This window comes from Schistocerca nitens, chromosome 2 (assembly GCF_023898315.1).
Source record: "Schistocerca nitens isolate TAMUIC-IGC-003100 chromosome 2, iqSchNite1.1, whole genome shotgun sequence".
Lineage (NCBI taxonomy): Eukaryota > Metazoa > Arthropoda > Insecta > Orthoptera > Acrididae > Schistocerca > Schistocerca nitens.
In genome coordinates, this window is record NC_064615.1 from 873,375,996 (window position 1) to 873,395,908 (window position 19,913).

The 19,913-nt window shown below is 44.0% G+C and overlaps 1 protein-coding gene across 2 annotated transcripts in view; it reads right to left on the reverse strand.

Annotated features, from left to right (window-relative positions):
• The window catches only part of LOC126237160 (long-chain-fatty-acid--CoA ligase 4), a 244,608-nt gene that overhangs the window by 223,580 nt on the left and 1,115 nt on the right, over positions 1-19,913 (reverse strand). The gene's annotated exons all lie outside the window — the stretch shown is intronic.

Here is a 19,913-nt window from a genome sequence, read left to right on the forward strand (position 1 = left end):
TGGACGCGCTTTACTTCTGCGACCTCAAATCGGTGAGAACGATGGCACTCCAGGTCGTCTACACTGGACTCGTGTTCATGAGGGCTCAAATTATCATTCGGCGATCAGGATTTGTTTTCCTTGGTTCCAGTACAGGCGTGTGCCTGGGGCGGTTCCTCTAACAGATAAGGAGGCTTCTTCACACATTCTTCTCCAAGAAGGGCAAACGCCACAGCTCCGTTTAGCAATGTGTTCCTGCTCCAACCTTGAAGTGCCCCAGTTCCACATAGTCTGACATTTTCCATGATATTAAGATCAGCTAAGTTACAGGTCAGTCAAGGTGCCACAGGGTGCCTGAGTGTTAGCAAAATGAAGAACGTATGTGTGCAGCTATGTGAAAACGGCCCTTCCTATCTTGGAAGGCGAGAGTGTTCACAGCGTACTCATCATGAAGATGGTATTAAAAAAATAAATAAATAAATAAAAATGCTTGGTCACCGAGAATACTGAAATAGACATCGTGGTTCATGCTCAGGGTAGCCTGAATGAGTGGGCCCAAGTCATGGTAAGACGAACATCTCCTGCGTGAACTACACCCTCCATACAATATGGGTTTAACTTATTAGTGGGTCGTCGTGTACTCGACGCTTTGCTTCATTTTAAAAGAGACAACATCGCGACTCGTCGAATCACATTACAAGCCCGCTGTCGGCTACTGTCCAGTATTGTGTCTTCTGAAGACATGCAATTAAACATGCCGCTGTGAGTAATGGCCTATTGCGAGATGCCAGACTCCAATTGTCATTCTATGCAGTTCCCTTCGCTACGTTCGTTCGGTGAACCGTTTAGATAGACCTGTATTCAGTGACATGAGCAATCCCTGTCGGTTTTGAACCTGACTATCATTAGCAAAAGCAGAGTTATTAAACACGATTTTCCGAAACTCCTTCACCAAAGAAGACGAAGTAAATATTCCTGAATTCCAATCAAGAACAAATGCCAAGATGAGAAAGATAGAAATAGATATCCTGGGTGTCACAAATAAGCTTAAATCACTTAATAAAAGCAAGGCATCCGGTCCAGATTGTATACCAGTCAGGATCCTCTCAGAGTGTGCTGATACAATAGCTTCATATTTAGCAATTACATACAACCGCTCGCTCACAGAAAGATCCGTACCTAAAGACTGGAAAATTGCTCAAGTCATACCAAAGCCCAAAAAGGGAAGTAGGAGTAATCCGTTGAATTACAGGCTCATATCACTAACGTCGATTTGCAGTTGGGTTTTGGAACATATTATTGTATTCGAACATTATGAAGTACCTCGAAGAAAACGATTCATTGACACGTAGTCAGCACGGATTCAGAAAATATAGTTCTTGCGAAACACAAATAGCTCTTTATACTCATGAAGTAATGAGTGCTATCCACAGGGGATGTCAAAATGATTCCATATTTTTAGATTTCCAGAAGGCTTTCGACACCGTTGCTCCCAAGCGTCTTCTAACCAAACTGCGTGCCTACGGAGTATCGCCTCAGCTGTGCGACTGGATTCGTGATTTCCTGGCAGAAAGGTCACAGTTTGTAGTAATAGACGGAAAGTCATCGAGTAAAACAGAAATAATATCCAGCGTTCCCCAACGAAGTGTTACAGGCCCTCTATTGTTCCTGATCTATATTAACGGCATAGGAGACAATCTCAGATTGTTTGCAGATGATGCTGTCATTTACCGTCTTGTAAAGTTATCAGATGACCACAACGAATTGCAAAATGACTTAGATAAGATATCTGTATGGTGCGAAAAGTGACAATTGACCCTGAATAAAGAAAAGTGCGAAGTTATTCACATAAGTACTAAAAGAAATCCGCGAAATTTCGATTACGCGATAAGTCACAAATCTGAAGGCTGTAAATCAACTAAATACACTCCTGGAAATGGAAAAAAGAACACATTGACACCGGTGTGTCAGACCCACCATACTTGCTCCGGACACTGCGAGAGGGCTGTACAAGCAATGATCACACGCACGGCACAGCGGACACACCAGGAACCGCGGTGTTGGCTGTCGAATGGCGCTAGCTGCGCAGCATTTGTGCACCGCCGCCGTCAGTGTCAGCCAGTTTGCCGTGGCATACGGAGCTCCATCGCAGTCTTTAACACTGGTAGCATGCCGCGACAGCGTGGACGTGAACCGTATGTGCAGTTGACGGACTTAGAGCGAGGGCGTATAGTGGGCATGCGGGAGGCCGGGTGGACGTACCGCCGAATTGCTCAACACGTGGGGCGTGAGGTCTCCACAGTACATCGATGTTGTCGCCAGTGGTCGGCGGAAGGTGCACGTGCCCGTCGACCTGGGACCGGACCGCAGCGACGCACGGATGCACGCCAAGACCGTAGGATCCTACGCAGTGCCGTAGGGGACCGCACCGCCACTGTTGCTCCTGGGGTATCGGCGAGGACCATTCGCAACCGTCTCCATGAAGCTGGGCTACGGTCCCGCACACCGTTAGGCCGTCTTCCGCTCACGCCCCAACATCGTGCAGCCCGCCTCCAGTGGTGTCGCGACAGGCGTGAATGGAGGGACGAATGGAGACGTGTCGTCTTCAGCGATGAGAGTCGCTTCTGCCTTGGTGCCAATGATGGTCGCATGCGTGTTTGGTGCCGTGCAGGTGAGCGCCACAATCAGGACTGCATACGACCGAGGCACACAGGGCCAACACCCGGCATCATGGTGTGGGGAGCGATCTCCTACACTGGCTGTACACCACTGGTGATCGTCGAGGGGACACTGAATAGTGCACGGTACATCCAAACCGTCATCGAACCCATCGTTCTACCATTCCTAGACCGGCAAGGGAACTTGCTGTTCCAACAGGACAATGCACGTCCGCATGTATCCCGTGCCACCCAACGTGCTCTAGACGGTGTAAGTCAACTACCCTGGCCAGCAAGATCTCCGGATCTGTCCCCCATTGAGCATGTTTGGGACTGGATGAAGCGTCGTCTCACGCGGTCTGCACGTCCAGCACGAATGCTGGTCCAACTGAGGCGCCAGGTGGAAATGGCATGGCAAGCCGTTCCACAGGACTACATCCAGCATCTCTACGATCGTCTCCATGGGAGAATAGCAGCCTGCATTGCTGCGAAAGGTGGATATACACTGTACTAGTGCCGACATTGTGCATGCTCTGTTGCCTGTGTCTATGTGCCTGTGGTTCTGTCAGTGTGATCATGTGATGTATCTGACCCCAGGAATGTGTCAATAAAGTTTCCCCTTCCTGGGACAATGAATTCATGGTGTTCTTATTTCAATTTCCAGGAGTGTACTTAGGGATTACAATTACAAATACCCTAAATTGGAACTATCACATAGATAATGTTGTGGGTAGAGCCAACCAAAGACTGCGATTCATCGGCGGAACACTCTGAAGATGCAACAGGCCTACTAAAGAGACTGCTTACACCACGCTTGTCCGCCCTATTCTGGAGTATTGCTGTGCGGTGAGGAATCCGCATCAGGTGGGACTGACGGATGACATCGAAAGAGTACAAAGAAGGGCAGCTCGTTTTGTATTATCGCTAAGTAGGGGAGATAGTGCCACACAGACATGATACGTGAATTGGAGTGGCAATCATTAAAAAAAGGCGTTTTACGTTGCGACGGGATCTTCTCATGAAATTTCAATCATCAGTTTTCTCCTCCGGTTGCGAAAACATTCTGTTGGCACCCACCTACACGGGGAGAAATGATCATCACGATAAAATACGAGAAATCAGGGCCCGCACAGAAAAATTTAAGTGCTCCTCTTTCTCGCGCGCCGTTCGAGAGTGGAACGGTAGAGAGACAGCTTGAAGGTTGCTCATTGAACTATCTGCCAGGCACTTTATTGTGAATAGCAGAGTAATCACGTAGATGTAAATGCAGATGTTAGCTATGTGCGATATCTGCCTCTGGTCCCTGTCGGTTAGGATGTTTTTACGGCCACTATTCGTACAACGTATTCCATGGTCGACAGTGGTACACCATTCCCTGTAAGCACCACGCAGTCTGATGTGTAGAAAACTATAAACCATTTCTTCCATCGTACCACGTCTCCACAACAACGCATCCCGCTGCGCTGATTCTATACAGTCGACCATTTCAGGTGCTATGACTTGCGTCAGCGAGAACCAGATAACCGCCTGGCACCAGTTCTACACTATCTACAAGCGCTCCAGAGTGACCAGTTTTTTCTTTTAAAAGGGCCAGTAATAGACTGAGGTGACAAGTCATGAGATAACGATATGCAAATATATTGTTCGACCACGATGAGTTGACGATTGGCGTGGTGGCTGTCGGGAACGGCGTGTCCCCACATTAGGGCTGTCGAGACTACAGGAGCGGTGAGGGGGAAGGCCACGTCAGAAGCTTGTAACAGTGCTGGCATGACTAAATGCGTTTTGTGCTTAACGCGAAATCGGAGGCGGCACTCGCAGAAATATTTTGCCTGCTTAAGTGACACTTCCTTCAGATAGGAAATCACCTAATTTGTTGACATAGTCATGCTCGAGAGCTTCACCTTTATCTAAAGTAATGGAGATCGAAATTAGACGAATGTACAACTTACGGCACTAAGAACCGAAACTCAAAAACTGATTTTTGGAATCTGACTGCACATTGCGTTGATTAAACACAGCACAGCACTAATGTTTACAAAGTGTAATTAATTGTGCCTGTAGACACTGACAAAATGATGTTCACGAAAGATCACTGTCGTCTGTGTTCTATTCAAGATCATCATCATCGCTTGGGGGCATAAATTTTATGATAGTTTTCTTCGATGGCCATTTCCATTATTCCATTTCGTGTCCAATACGCTTGCCCCAGTTTTCCGCCGTAACCTTGCCAGTCCTGTGGAGCAACTGGAAAGAAAGTAGCATTGACAAGATTCTGCTATCTTTCTTCGACATGCCACCACTGACATTGTTCTCCCTGAAATTGTGTTTTATTTTGGTCCCTGCCAATTATGTCGGTTTTAGAACGCAGATGTAGGATATAAGATGAACATCAACAAAAGCAAAAAGAGGATAATGGAGTGTAGTCGAGTTGGGTCGGGTGATGCTGAGGGAATTAGATTAGGAAATGAGACACTTAAAGTAGTAAAGGAGTTTTGCTATTTGGGGAGCAAAATAACTGATGATGGTCGAAGTAGAGAGGATATAAAATGTAGACTGGCAATGGCAAGGAAAGCGTTTCTGAAGAAGAGAAATTTGTTAACATCGAGTATAGATTTAAGTGTCAGGAAGTCGTTTCTGAAAGTATTTGTATGGAGTGTAGCCATGTATGGAAGTGAAACATTGACGATAAATAGTTTGGACAAGAAAAGAATAGAAGCTTTCAAAATGTGGTGCTACAGAAGAATGCTGAAGATTAGATGGGTAGATCACATAACTAATGAGGAGGTATTGAATAGAATTGGGGAGAAGAGGAGTTTGTGGCACAACTTGACAAGAAGAAGGAACCGGTTGGTAGGACATGTTCTGAGGCATCAAGGGATCACAAATTTAGCATTGCAGGGCAGCGGGGAGGGTAAAAATCGTAGAGGGAGACCAAGAGATGAATACACTAAGCAGATTCAGAAGGATGTAGGTTGCAGTAAGTGCTGGGAGATGAAGAAGCTTGCACAGGATAAAGTAGCATGGAGAGCTGCATCAAACCAGTCTCAGGACTGAAGACAACAACAACAACATGTAGGGCAGTAAACGGACTACTTTGTGGCCTCTGCTGTCACCGATTTTATCCACGACGTACACTTTCACGCCTGATTTGTTTTCCTTTATTTTCGATAACAGTTCAGCCTTCCTCACTGAGTCGTTGCAGTTTAGCTGTCACCGATTTTATCCACGACGTACACTTTCACGCCTGATCTGTTTTCCTTTATTTTCGATAACAGTTCAGCCTTCCTCACTGAGTCGTTGCAGTTTATTTGTCTATCTCGCAACCACTCTAACATCGCCATCCTGAAATCATATTTATTAGGTATTCTGTCGAATTTCTTCCTAAGGTGTGGCGCATTAACCATACAATCACAAAATTAGGTGAAATATTACAGTTTCTTGCATGAAACTTCTTTCCAAGTTGAAACTGTGTGCCAGACCGTATTCCCAGATTCGAATACCAGCCCGGGACACAGTTTTAATTTGTCAGGGAGTTGCAAATCAGCGCACACTCCACTGCAGGGTGGAAATCCGCTATAGTTTCTTGCATGTTCCTACAAGTATTCCCCCAATTTGTCATTTCGTGAAAGTTTTTATCAAATTTACATAAGTCGTTTGTGTTCAATACCGGTGCGAAAAAAATCAGTGTAGAAAAGGAAAATGGCACAAAGACATGTGGCCGGAACAAATGTCCGTTGGAGCCCAAGGAAGTGCGAAATGAGTTTACCAATAAATTTTTTTCACCAGAATGGAAAGTAGAATTGCAGTATAGACATCATTAAATTTTAGCTGATTTGTTAATGTTATCGTAAAAATAAATGCATTACATTTGTGATAAAAGTAGTAAATATTGCTTGCAAAAATCGAAGAGCAATTAAAACGCAGTCTGTTGGTGAGATAACGCGATGCGTTTTTGTTTCCCGTTGTAGAATATTCGCTTGTACATTTGTCATGCTAATCGAGAGGCAGCTGTCGAGGGACGCTGGGTTCTTCCCGGGCTTAAGGATGGGGATAACTATGATATCTCGCCATTGAGATGGGAAGGCACCTTTGAGCCAAATGCGGTTGAAGAGCCTGAGGAGATGTAGCCTCTGGGTAACGTCTAAGTGTTGGTTCATTTTGTTGTGGATGGAATCTGGGCCTAGGGCTGTGTCATGTGAAGAGATAAGAGACTGCAAAAATTCCCAATCAATGATGTGTTTACTATAGGATTCAGTTTAGTAGGGGTTGAAACAGAGGGGGTTTGTTCAACTCTGCGTTTCTGCCCGGGAAAGGTAGCAGTATAGGAAGAGGATACTGACGCTGTCGCTAAGTGTCTCATGAAGTGTTCCGCTAAAACCAATCGATCAGTACTTAGAACACTCTGTAGAATGAGAACTAATTCATCCAACTTGATAAGGGTTCCAGGTTGATAAGCTGTGCTCAAGAATCAGCCAGACATTATACTGTAAATAATTTCACTCATGTGTGAATGAATTGCCTTGTGGTTTTTGCAATAAATCGAAGCCTGGTATCTATTTTTACTGCTACTAGTTCTATGTGATCATTCTACTTTAGTATTGGGTTGGTGCATACGTTCGTAGAATTTTTTCTATAAGTTTAATAAATACAACAAATACACTAATATATTCTCCTTCACTATTTATAACAATCTGGTGTAACTTTTCATTCCGCCACTTGGTTTTGAGGCAAAGAACTCGTCGAGCCATGTTCAGAGCGCATTTTCATCTGGAAGGGAAGTTCCTTTAAGTTTGTTCGATAGAGAACAAAAAACGTGAAAATCTGGGGGCGAAAGATCAGATGAATATGGTGGGTGCGAAATGACTTCCCAACCCAATTCCTGTATCGTATTTTGTCAGTCTAGCAGAATGAGGGCAGGCATTGTTGTGGAGTAGCATCACTTCACGCAGTCTTCCTGATCATTGTTTTGGATTGCGTCTGCAAGACGTCTCAGTTGTTGACAAATGTCTGCAATGATGGCTACATCTCGGGGGAGCAATTCCTAGTACACCACACCGTCGCTGTTCCACCAGATGTATAACTATCTTTTGTGGCTGCACACCGATATTTGTATAGGAAGATGCTGTTTTGTTTGGGCTCGACCATTTCTTTCTTCTCCTTATGTTAGTATGAAGACGGCACTTCTCGTCACCAGCAATGGTACAGGAAAGCAATGGTCGGTGATGTTCACGAGTCATCTGATGACGAGCAAGCACAGCTGCACATATGGCCACCTGCTGATTTTTGTGATTTTGGCTATTTTTCAGCCTTCCTCGCTGCATGCAAACGTCCCACAGTGGTGGAATCATCACAGTTCATCACATTTGCCAATTCTAGAGTACACTGACGTGGATTAGTGCGTTTAAACGATCATCATCAAACCCCGAAGGTCTTCCTGAACGTGGAGAGTCACTAACGCCAATACGATCCTCTTAAAACGAGAAAACCATTTTCTTGCCGTACTCTGTCCCATGGCATCATCCCCACTCACAGCGGAAATGTTTATGGTTACCCCGCTGCTCACTCCTCCACTGAACTCAAACAGAAGAATATGTTGGAAATGTTCCGATTTCTCCACTTTGCACTCCATTTTCTAGCGTCCACAGCTCCATTCATGATCTCCAACTGACATGTTAACTCAAATAGCAACAGTGAACTACATGTAAGAAAATGAAGTGTGAATAAAGAGAATACACTCTCAATTCGTGTTCTGTCAACAAATAGTTTTCTTTGAGGTAATTCATAATGTTTGAACACAGTAAATTACAACACTGGTTAATCGACCTAAGGGGGGGCGGGGGGTTCAAAAATGGTTCAAATGGCTCTGAGCACTATGGGACTTAACATCTATGGTCATCAGTCCCCTAGAACTTAGAACTACTTAAACCTAACTAACCTAAGGACAGCACACAACACCCAGTCATCACGAGGCAGAGAAAATTCATGACTCCGCCGGGAATCGAACCCGGGAACCCGGGCGTGGGAAGCGAGAACTCTACCGCACGACCACGAGATGCGGACTAGGGGAGGGGGGGGGGGTAGCGTTTCGGATAATGGTTACTTCGTTTAAGCAGTAAACATCTAATAAGTACTACATTATTTCGTTTTGTAATATTACAGTGCGTATTTTTGAAAGGTTCTGAAGGGAAGACATTGTTACTATTTCTTGGTTCGTAATTTCTTGCGAATCGTCCGCAACGACCTATTCATCCACCTTGCACGTATCCAAGTCTTCACATCCGGTAATTCTTTCTACCATTTCTGTCACGTTGTTGAATTTTCCAAGATGTCTCCTTCGAGAGCGTCATACAGTTTTCTTCACCTCAGAAGAGTTTCTGCTTTCACATAATGCGAGGCTTCTGCAAACCAAACAATTCCGTGTTTCATATTTACTGCCTTCAGCGCTTCATTCACGTTTTTGTTTTGCATGTCACTATCTTTCAGGATGGTAGTGCCGTTTAAATGTCGCTATTACGCTCTGATCCATTGGCTGAATTAGACTGGTAAAATTTGGGGGAAGGAAACATGAAACAAATCGACACTTTTTAAATCGCACGGATGCGTAAGTGCACAGTCAATTAATAAGTTCGCTTTTTTAGGGAGACCTTTTTTTTAGTTAAAAACTTTTCAACTTTCGATAGGACTGACCCTAAAACATTCGGCCAAGAGTTAGCAAGACATCCAAGAAGTTTTTTGGGCGCTATAAAAACCTGGTAGTGTATTTCGAAAGCATCGTTCAACGCTCCTGGGTTTTCAACTCCCTGATGTGTATTCGGGGTCGTCTGTGTGTGCTACAAGCGTTTGATAACAAGAACTGTTTTCTGTTCTGTTTTCCATTTTTTTTTTCTGAGGCAGACGTTTTTTTAAGGAAACTAAGGATCTCGTAGGCCGTTTCAACGGCACTGTAAATATAGTCCGAAGTGTAACTTTTGGGAACTGGTCGGGACTCACTGAGATGGGGGTGCAGAAATGAAGTAAAAATTTATTTAATATGATTATATTTTATTGAGAACACAATTACATGGAACTCGTTGCAGCAGAAGTAGTTGGCACACCATATTTTTCGGAAGATTTTACCTTTTTCTGCAAGTGTTTTTCCCTTTTACATATTTATAAAACCTACATGCAACTCAGCTCGTAATTAATCTGGCACTGTAAGATTGATTTCACGGTCCCTGGCAGCAGTCAGTTTCTTTCACCAGTCCACTGGGCCAACATTAGCCAAAATACTCTTTCCACAGTGTCGTTGTGTGCGGGAACAGAAAACAAATACATAATTTTAGCAGTTGGCATTTGCTATCGGGATTTTCGGTTTCCTTAACAAAGTAAATCCACATTTCTTCCACGGAATGTTTAGACTTTCATTCTTCCAAATCAGGCTTGAGTTTCTTAAAAGCTGTTCAGATACATTGTCGCACCATTTTAGTCACATATATAATAGTGTTTCCGATCATCAACTAATCTGGGGTTTCAGATAGCGTCATCCAATCAAATATTCGATTATTTATTAAAAGAAACAGCCCATTTCCCCAAGTAATCGAATGCTATGGTATAGAAAGCCACTGTCTCTTCCTCAAATTTCGAAATCAAATTATTTCTTGTTTAGGTTTCTCCTCCTTTAATTTGATCAAATTCATCTTGGTTTGTATGTCAATAAAATTGGCAGTCTTCCTTTCACTCAGACATTTTTGAGTCTCGATTAATATATTTCTCATTTCAATTATCAAGACTTTATTCTTCTCCGTGGTTTCTATATTTATTCAGACTGTGCCAAGTATTATTGTAGAAACAAAGCACATTTCACTGATCGGACAACTGAAAAACTGAAATTATTTTAGGTGGCCTATCTTTGGTGTCAAAAAAATTGTTTTAATGGAATCCAAAGCTTAAGAATTCATTATTGTATGATTCTTTGTAGAAATGTGATGCCTCACATCTTCGTTATCTCCGTGAGTTACTGAGACGAAACAGCGAAAAATCTCTCACAACGCTTCCATCCCGTACGTCCTTTCTTGACAAAAGACCACTCTTTTGTGCGGATCCTCCAAAAAGTGGCACTTTCACTTTCCATCCTTAGACATTTTCGTAAGCTATGATAAGTTTATTATACACTAAACAGTCAACAATAACACGTTTTTTTTAGTCTTAGAAGTACACGTCACTACACACATCACGCCCTATGTACCCGTGCTAAACACTTCAAACAATACTAACTTGTTCGTATTACCTTTAGAAAGAATTGTCTTATCAGATCGCTATTCAAATAGGAACTGCCCAATTCTTCCGCATGGCGCTGCTTTAATAGTTGCAGCTCTGGTACTACCGAGAAGTCTGGTGTTTTCTCGAATGGTGGCGCTAGATCAGAAGGTGCTTGCACCGTCGATACAAGATACACAACACGCAATGCCATGTTGCGCTAACAGTTGGCGTTACTTCGGTACTTGAAGCAAGCTCGTAACAGATTTTGCAAAATCGGGACAAAATTGGGTCTTGTCGGGATGTCGGTACAAGAAGGTCCATAACAGTGCCGGTCCCGATATAATGGGGCGGATGGCAACCCTAATGTTCATATTTTACCTTTTTCTTGCATTGTCGGGCCACTGAAAGGCAAGCCTTTATCTCGTTGTCGGGTAAGCAAAAAACAAATCCTGTATTCTTTCAACTTTTTCAAAGGCGGATGTTTTCAGTGTTTTTCTGGCGAAGATTTTCCACAGCTTGCTCTAGAAATTTAGGCTTCACCCATTCCAAAACGGTGGAAACACCGTCACTGTAATTAGCTGCAACAGTTTTTAGTAAACTTTCTTGTTCAACTTCTTTCATAGTAACTAAATTATCAGCGAAAATAATCGCAACACATTCTAGCTTAGTCGCCATGGAACAAAAACACAAACACAACGGAAGTAAACAAACACTTGAATGCACTGTTGCAGACAGTGTAGCCAGCCATATTTAGACTGGTGAGTCGGTGGCTAGGGAAGCAACTCAAGCTCGGACCCCCACCTCCCCTCACTAGCTATGCTCACAACGCTCTCGCCCTCGAATTATTTCCAAGCAGTACAATATTAATTCCTGGTTTATCGATTTTCGGAGGCTTTTCGGATAACGCGAGTTTCGGCTGACCCGAGTTCGGTTAAAAATCCTACTGCATACCGACGTCACCGACATGGGTCCATAATTCGTCGGATTACTCCTATTTCCTTTCGTGAGTATGGGTATGATATGTGCAATTTCTGCCGGCCGCTGGTGGCCGAGCGGTTCTGGCGCTACAGTCTGGAACCGCGCGACCGCTACGGTCGCAGGTTCGAACCCTGCCTCGGGCATGGATGTGTGTGTTGTCCTTAGGTTAGTTAGGTTTAAGTAGTTCTAAGTTCTAGGGGACTTATGACCTCAGCAGTTGAGTCCCATAGTGCTCAGAGCCATTTGAACCATATGTGCAATTTTCCAGGATTCTAGCATGCTGCAAGGAATGGTGTACACTTATGAATCTTCGCAACTCAGTTCGACTCGATAGAAAGCCAGATTAGAGCCATTGTCGCTACCAGACCGTGGCAGATCTGTGCACTAAATTTCGCACCCTGCATACCTCCAAATCATCTATAAATTTAATCATGTATTCTTCCTACTATGTCCCATACCAACAATAAGTAAAGTTTCGTGATTTGCTACCCTTTCTGCTGTTACAATGTAATGGCTAGAAGTGCGCACATAGTAAACAGTAACGGCAATATGACAATCCGTTGGGGTACCCCCGATATTACCTTCCGATGCATCTTTCCACACTACACTGGCAGGGGCAAGTCTCTTCACCTCTTTATTTCTCTCCAGTTCCTTACTCAATTAACACAATAAAGGGATCAGCCACTTTTAGCTGAATTTCAGGAGGATGTCCTGGGGGGCTGCGGGAGCCTGGATGGTGTGGCGTACGTCTGTACTGCGCTGTGGATGTAGACGGTCAGCTGTCCGACGCGGGTGCCGGTGATACAACGCACGTGCACGTACGCGTCACTGTAATTCAGATGACAACGGGCGCACGGATTCGTGCCTGCACCACTGCATCAGCCGTTGCTGAACACACGATGAAACGCAGAACACACTGCGGTTGATGGTGCATCGATGTCAGCAAGCCCACCTGGAACCATTGGCATGAGACTGGTCTATGAGCAAAGACGCAACTTACGGAGCTTCATATCATACCATCATCATGTAGCCCACTACTAATGATGAATACGCAACTGGAACAATATAGTACGTGAAATGTATAATGGAATGACGGCAATGAAAATCTGTGCCAGACCACTCGAACCCGGATTTCCCGATTATCCCGAGCGGTTTTCTTACCTTTAGACTATCCGAGTACGCTTCACGGCCAGACCTAATCTTCCATATGTCGTCAACCATGTGTCCACAACCTGCACTCGTACATCCACTATGTCTATTCCCGTACAGGGGGATATTTTAATTGAGAGTCACTTGCCCGGTGGCGGCGGGTAAAAACGATATTGCAATGCCCGTGTTCTTCAGAAGTGCAATGCATGTTCCCTTCAGACACGTATTCACATTTCATGCATCTCACAATGGCTGCACTCTTGGAGGTTTCGGCTGTAATAGCCGCAGCGCCTGTACTTTCAGAGATGCATGTATGTCCAGAGGAACACTACATCATGCTGCTGAACAACAAATGCACTGCAATATCGTACTGGATTATACTGAAAAACTGTATTAAGCAGATTCTGCCTTAGCGTCAACGATGGTTGGTTTCGCGAGTGCAGTGTTGCCGAAGACAGTAATTACTACCGAAAAGTATCAAGCAGCGACAACTGGATTCCATCAGGTTCAATAATTATTGTGCAGTAATGCGTTACCCAGTAATATTGACCGCCTGAGATTGTTATTGACGGTTTGCCCAGTATACTGAAGGAGACTGCAAAGTTCTACAAATACTGACGCCCGTTCAATATACGAGGACAGTGAGTCAAATGAAAACCTTAAATTTGTAATAACAAATCGAAATTTCGCGCCGTTATTATGTAACGTGGTAAGCGTGCTACAAACAGCGTGCAGAATGGCCTGTAGGTGGCAGCATAGTGCAGATACACACATACCGTCGCAGTACCAGTGTAAAGATGGCCGCCCCACTTGCGACTTGCACCAGGGAAGAACAGCGTTCTGTTATTCGGTTTTTGCGTAGTAAATGTGTGAAACCTATTGAAGTACATCGACGAATGAAGGTTCAGTACGGTGAAGATGCATGTTACTCACAGCAGCAATTCTACGAACGGAGTAGGAAGTTCGCAAATGGTGTGACTCGTCCAGGTCAGGCACAACGAGTTGTGAGTCCACAGAACATTGCAGCAGTTGAAGCCATAGTGAAGGAAAACTGCCGAGTGACACTGAATGACATTGCAGCATGTTTACAGATTAGTCATGGGTCAGCACACCACATTGTGCATGATGTGCTCCAGTTTCACGAAGTGTCTGCAAGATGGGTGCCACGGCAGCTGACTCCTGAAAAGAGAGAACGATGTGTTGATGCTTGTGAAGAACTTCTTCGGCTCTTTGAACGAGAAGGTGATGGCTTCCTTGCAAGAATAGTTACTGGGGACGAAACGTGGTTTCACTTCCAACAACCGGAAACGAAGGGAGCGAGCAAGGAATGCCGTCATTTCTCATCACCAAGTGATTTCCATATCTTTGGACCACGCAAAGACGCAATGGGAGGAAAGAAGTTCCGTTCTGTTGAAGAGGTACGCCACGCGGTGCATGAGTGGTTGTGCGGATTACCAAAATAATTTTTTTCTAAAGGAATTTATGCACTTTGTAAGCGCTGGAGGACTTGCATTGAGCGTGGGGGAGGTTATGTTGAAAAGCGATACAGCTTAGTACCACTTCTGCACAATAAATAATATTTTAAAAAAATTTTTAAGTTTTCATTTGGCTCACCCTCGTACTTATTTTACCGAGTAAGGATGATTTCGGCAATACACGTATATTCCTGTAGAGACCGAAACAAATTTAATTTGCTCCGAACGACTTTCCGTAAAGAACTGAAGATCTCTACGTTCCATGCATCGTTTACTGCCGACACTATACTGTGGACAAAACTGTATTGTACACTCTAAGGAAAAAAGGACACATCGCCATGGAATAATCCGAATGGGTCTGAAATCAGTGTATCTGATGTGCACGTACAGACAAACTAATGGTTACAATTTCACAAAAATCGGATGATTTATTTAAGAGAGACAGCTTCACAAATTCAATAACGCGTTGGCCTACGTCTGGCCCTTGAGGTGCGCGTCGACTAGCTAGTAAACTTTCGCAAGTCGCCTGCAGAAGCAATTTCTGCAAGTTCTTTGACCTGGAAACACCCTCAGCAAGTCTACTTCCGCAAGTTCCGTCTACTTGCAAAAGTAGCTTCCGCAATTTAGTGGAAACAGTTTTTTGCATCTTGCTGCAAGTATTTGATCAACTTGCCAGTTCTCTATAAGTTTTTCTCAAACTTGCAGAAGTTTTGTGTGGCCAGTGTCGGTGTCAAAAAGGAGAATAGCACAGAGACCGATGAACGTAAGCAAACGTGCCATGTGAACCCATAAACATACACTGACGGAAAAAAACATCAAGAAGGAGTTGCGCGACATAATTGAAAGTTGGTAGGCGTGTTTCTACATATGAAAAATTAAGTCTGTTCAAATTTCGCGAAAGTCGCGTAAGAGTGGCGCTAGTAGCACCACCATGAGCATGCACAAGTCAAGTTTGTTTTGAATAAACGCTGTAACGGTCGTGAGCGTTAGTTACGTTTGAGACTGGACGTGGTGAGAGTGACTTTAAGGCAACGCCTCACTAAGCTTGAACGAGGTTGTGTAGGAGGGCTACAAGAAGCTGCATGTTCCTTCTGCGATATTGCAGAAAGACTTGGCAGGAACGTAACCACTGCACATGACTGCTGGCAGTGGTGGTCACGGGAAGATCGCATGATGATGGGCTCCGGACGGCGACTCGGCACTTCCGAGAGGGCAGACCACTTGTGATCGCCGGCCGAAGTGGCGAAGCGGTTCTAGGCGCTACAGTCTGGAACCGCGCTGCTGCAACGGTCGCAGGTTCGAATCCTGCCTCGGGCATGGATGTGTGTGATGTCCTTAGGTTAGTTAGGTTTAAGTAGTTCTCAGTTCTAGGGGACTGATGACCTCAGAAGTTAAGTCCCCTAGTGCTCAGAGCCATTAGAACCAGTGTTCGGTGTATGGCTCTGGCGCATCATACTGCATCTGCAGCAGCAACCTGAGCAGCAATTGGAACCACAATGACGCAGTCAGCAGTTACAAATCCGTTTCTTCAATGACAGCTCCGAGCCAGAGGCCCTGTATCGTGCACTCCACTGATCCCAAACCACCATTTCAGACTTCAGCGGCGTCTAGCGAGAGCTCATTAGAGGGCAGGATGGAGGTCTGTTGTGTTTCCTGATGAAAGCTGGTTCTGCCTCAGTGCCACTGATGGCCATGTGTTGGTTATGGGGAGGCCAGGTAAGCGCCTGCAACAAAACTAACTGGACCTACACCTGGAGTTACAGTATGGGAAGCGATTTCGTATGACAGCAAGAGCACTCTCGTGGTTATCCCATGCACCCTGACTGGAAATTTGTACGTCAATGTGGTGAATCGATCTGTTGTACTGACATTCATGAACAGCATTCCAGAGGGTGTTTTCCAACAGGATAGCGCTCGCCCACATACCGCTGTTGTAACCCAATATTTTCTATAGTGTGTCGCCATGTTGCCCTGGCGTGCTCGATCACCAGATCTGTTTCCAGTCGAGCACATAAAGGACATCAGAGGAAAACTCTAGCGTCATCCACAACAGTATTATCCGTCCCTGTATTGACCGACCAAGTGCAACAGGCATGTAACTCCATCCCACAAACTTCCATACGGCAAACTGTACAACACAACGTTTGCATTCAACACTGTGGCAGTTACATCGGATATTGCATGTACAACTTTGCTTCCGCCGTTTTTTCCGCAGCATTTGAGACTTCAATGAAACAAATTGGTTATGCATGTATCATTCGAAGTATTTTCCATCGCTGGCCACTACTTTCTCCCATCTTTCGGGCAGTGTACGAATCCCGCGTGGAAAAAATTGTTCATCTTTTGAAGCGATCCAATTTGTGACTTCTTCATGAGATCGGAAGTGTTGGTCAGCCAGGCCAAACGTGATAGAGGGAGTAATGTCTGGAGAATACGGCGGGCGGGGTAGGACTTCCCATTTTAACGTTTCCAAGTACGTTTTGACCTCTTTTGCAACGTGAGTTCGAGCGTTATCGTGCTGCAAAATCACTGTATCGTGCCTCTCGATGTATTGCGGCCGTTCATCTTTTAATGATCTACTCAAACGCATTAATTGCGTTCGATAACGAGCGCCTGTGATTGTTTCCTTGGTTTTAACACCTCATAGTACACGACGATGAGCTGGTCCCACCAAACGCAGGGCATGATCTTGGAGCCGTGAATATTCGGTTTGGCCGTCGACGTGGAAGCATGGCCAGGATATCCCCATGATTTTTTGCGTTTAGGGTTATCCTAATGAACCCAATTTTCGTCCCTGGTCTCAATACGATGCAGAAATCCCTTCCGTTTTTGCCTCTGAAGCAACTGCTCACAAACACACAAACGCCGTTCAATGTCTCTTGATTTCAGCACACACGGGACCCAAGTTTCTTCTTTCTGAATCATGCCCATAGCCTTGAGACGTTTTGAAATGGCTTGCTGTGTCACTCCCACTAATCGTGCCAATTTTTCTTGAGTTTGACGCGAGTCTTCACGCAGCAAAGTCTCCAATTCTGCATCTTCGAAAACATTCTCTCTTCCACCATTATGTCGGTGAACGACGTTAAAATCACCGTTCTTGAATCGTTGAAACCACTCACGACACGTTCTTTCACTAATAGCGTCCTTACCATACGTACTTAAGAGCATTCGATGAGACTCAGCCGCTGTTTTCTTCATATTGAAACAAAACAGTAGCACCTCCCGCAAATGACGAGAATTAGGCTCGTGAACTGACACTTTCAATCAAGAACAGCTCTATAATGCAGACACAAATCGACTAATGTTTGAATGAGGTTCTGTTGACAGAGGTCCAAGCTATCTTCCTGACGTCTGCAATCTGTTTCTTTGGACCGCTACTTACCGTTGTCGCCACCTATTGGCAAACGGCGGAAGCAAATTTGTACACATTGTAAATGTACCAGCATTTCACATCTGCAATGGCTTATCTCACGCTTATATTAACCTGTGATCTTGCAATGTCAGTCACTTAAATATGTAACCTAGACAAGCATTTCCGAAATTTCACTATTCTACATTAACTATTGTTTGGTGCTTTGATTTTTTTCCGTCGGCGTATATACTTGGTCACCGTCAGCCAAGAAACTGCCTAAAAATTAACCGATTGGTTTGTTTCAGGCAGTAGAGCCGTCTTTACACTTGAGCTGATTTTTAATCTTGGCGTAAACAAAAATGCATTATGTTTATGATAAATAATGTTTGCAAAAATCGAAGAGTAATTAAAAGGCGATTTTCTTTGTGATCTAGCTTTCCGATTTCTTTGTGATCTACCTTGTGGCTTTTTTGTATCCTGTTCTTGAATGCATTACAGCTGTCATAAAAGTAATAAATACTGTTTGCAAAAGTCGAAGAATAATTGAATAATGGTCTCTTGGTAATTTTTGTATCCTGGTTATTTTATTGTACAATAGACAGAAGATTTTCGAAAATTGCATATGACATTCTCAATGTTTTTGATCTGAGCGAAGACCTATAATTTTAATCCATTCAGTAGTGTTTCCTGATAAATATGTACATCTCTGTGTCCATTTCTTCATCCATATATTTCTTTTTTTAACATTTATTGCCACTGTTTTTCTTCAATAATAATAATAATAATAATAATAGTAATAGTAATGCAACAAGGATGGAGACTGCTGTAATTTTTATTAGCACGACACTGTAAACAACCACTTGCCGATCTCACGACGAGTCTCTAGTGGAAACACTTTTTCAAGTACTTGAAGCAAGTTGCTGAAATTAACTTGTGCTAGCGACTTGCAGAAGTAAACTTGCGCAAGTTTTTGTTCTGTAATCACCTCGTCAAGTGCTTGCTTAAGTTACTTGCTATTGGACAAGCGCTGTTAACGCAAGCAGTTACTCGGCTTCGCACTGACTGATAGAAATGTTGGATGTCCTGAGGGGCATCATACCAAATTCTGTCCAATTGGCGCGTTTGGAACGTCAACATCCCAAGATGGTTGGAGGGCACTTCCCATAATGTTCTAAACGTTCTCAACTGGCAGAGAACCGGCGCGGCGACTTTGCCAAGGTAGGGGATTTGGCAAGCACGAAGACAAGTAGTGGAAACTCTTGTTGTATATGGGCGGGCATTATCTTGCTGAAAGGTACGCCCCGGAGGGCTTGCCATGAAGGGCAACAAAACAGGGCGTAGAATAATATCGACGTACCGCTGTGATGTAAGGGTGCGGCGGATGACAACCAAAGAGGCCCTGCTATGAATAGAAATGCCGGCAGGTAACTGTAAAAGATATCAGCTTTTAGAGTACTATTGTCTGAGTACAATGGGGTGTAAATTATTTGTTTATATTACTATAAATTGTGTGATGTAAGTTTCCTGGTCTTTTTTATGTCAGTGAAAACTTTCGTTTAACAGTGAAAAGTAAACTGCATCTAGCATGGTATGTCCTCTATATACATGTGCCAGTAATCGGGATTCGACGTTCCGTCGACAAGATCATTAAAAATGGATCACAAGGTCGGGTGAAGTAAGGATAAGGACGGAAATCAGAAGTGTGCTTTTCAAACAAACCATGACTTTGTCTTCAGCGATTTTAGGAAACCTAAATCCAACACAATCAAAGACCTGTATGGGTATGAAAGGTGTGTTTCAACGATTACCTCGTTGGTGGTAAAAGCGTTTCCACGGCCGCCACTATAAGTAAACTCATTTACTATCACTGAAAATGGAAAATATATAAGCAAGAAAACTAATCGGGGTTATAGTAATTTTATTTGTAAACGTCCAGTGAGCATTTGCCTTTCCGTGAGGCAGGCTGCATTTGTAGATAGCATTGTAAGATACACGCCCAGTTCTTTATAATGTGTTGTGCACTAATTATCTCAAAGAGCATGAATCGTAACAGATTTATAGATAACTTTATTTCCCCTTCCC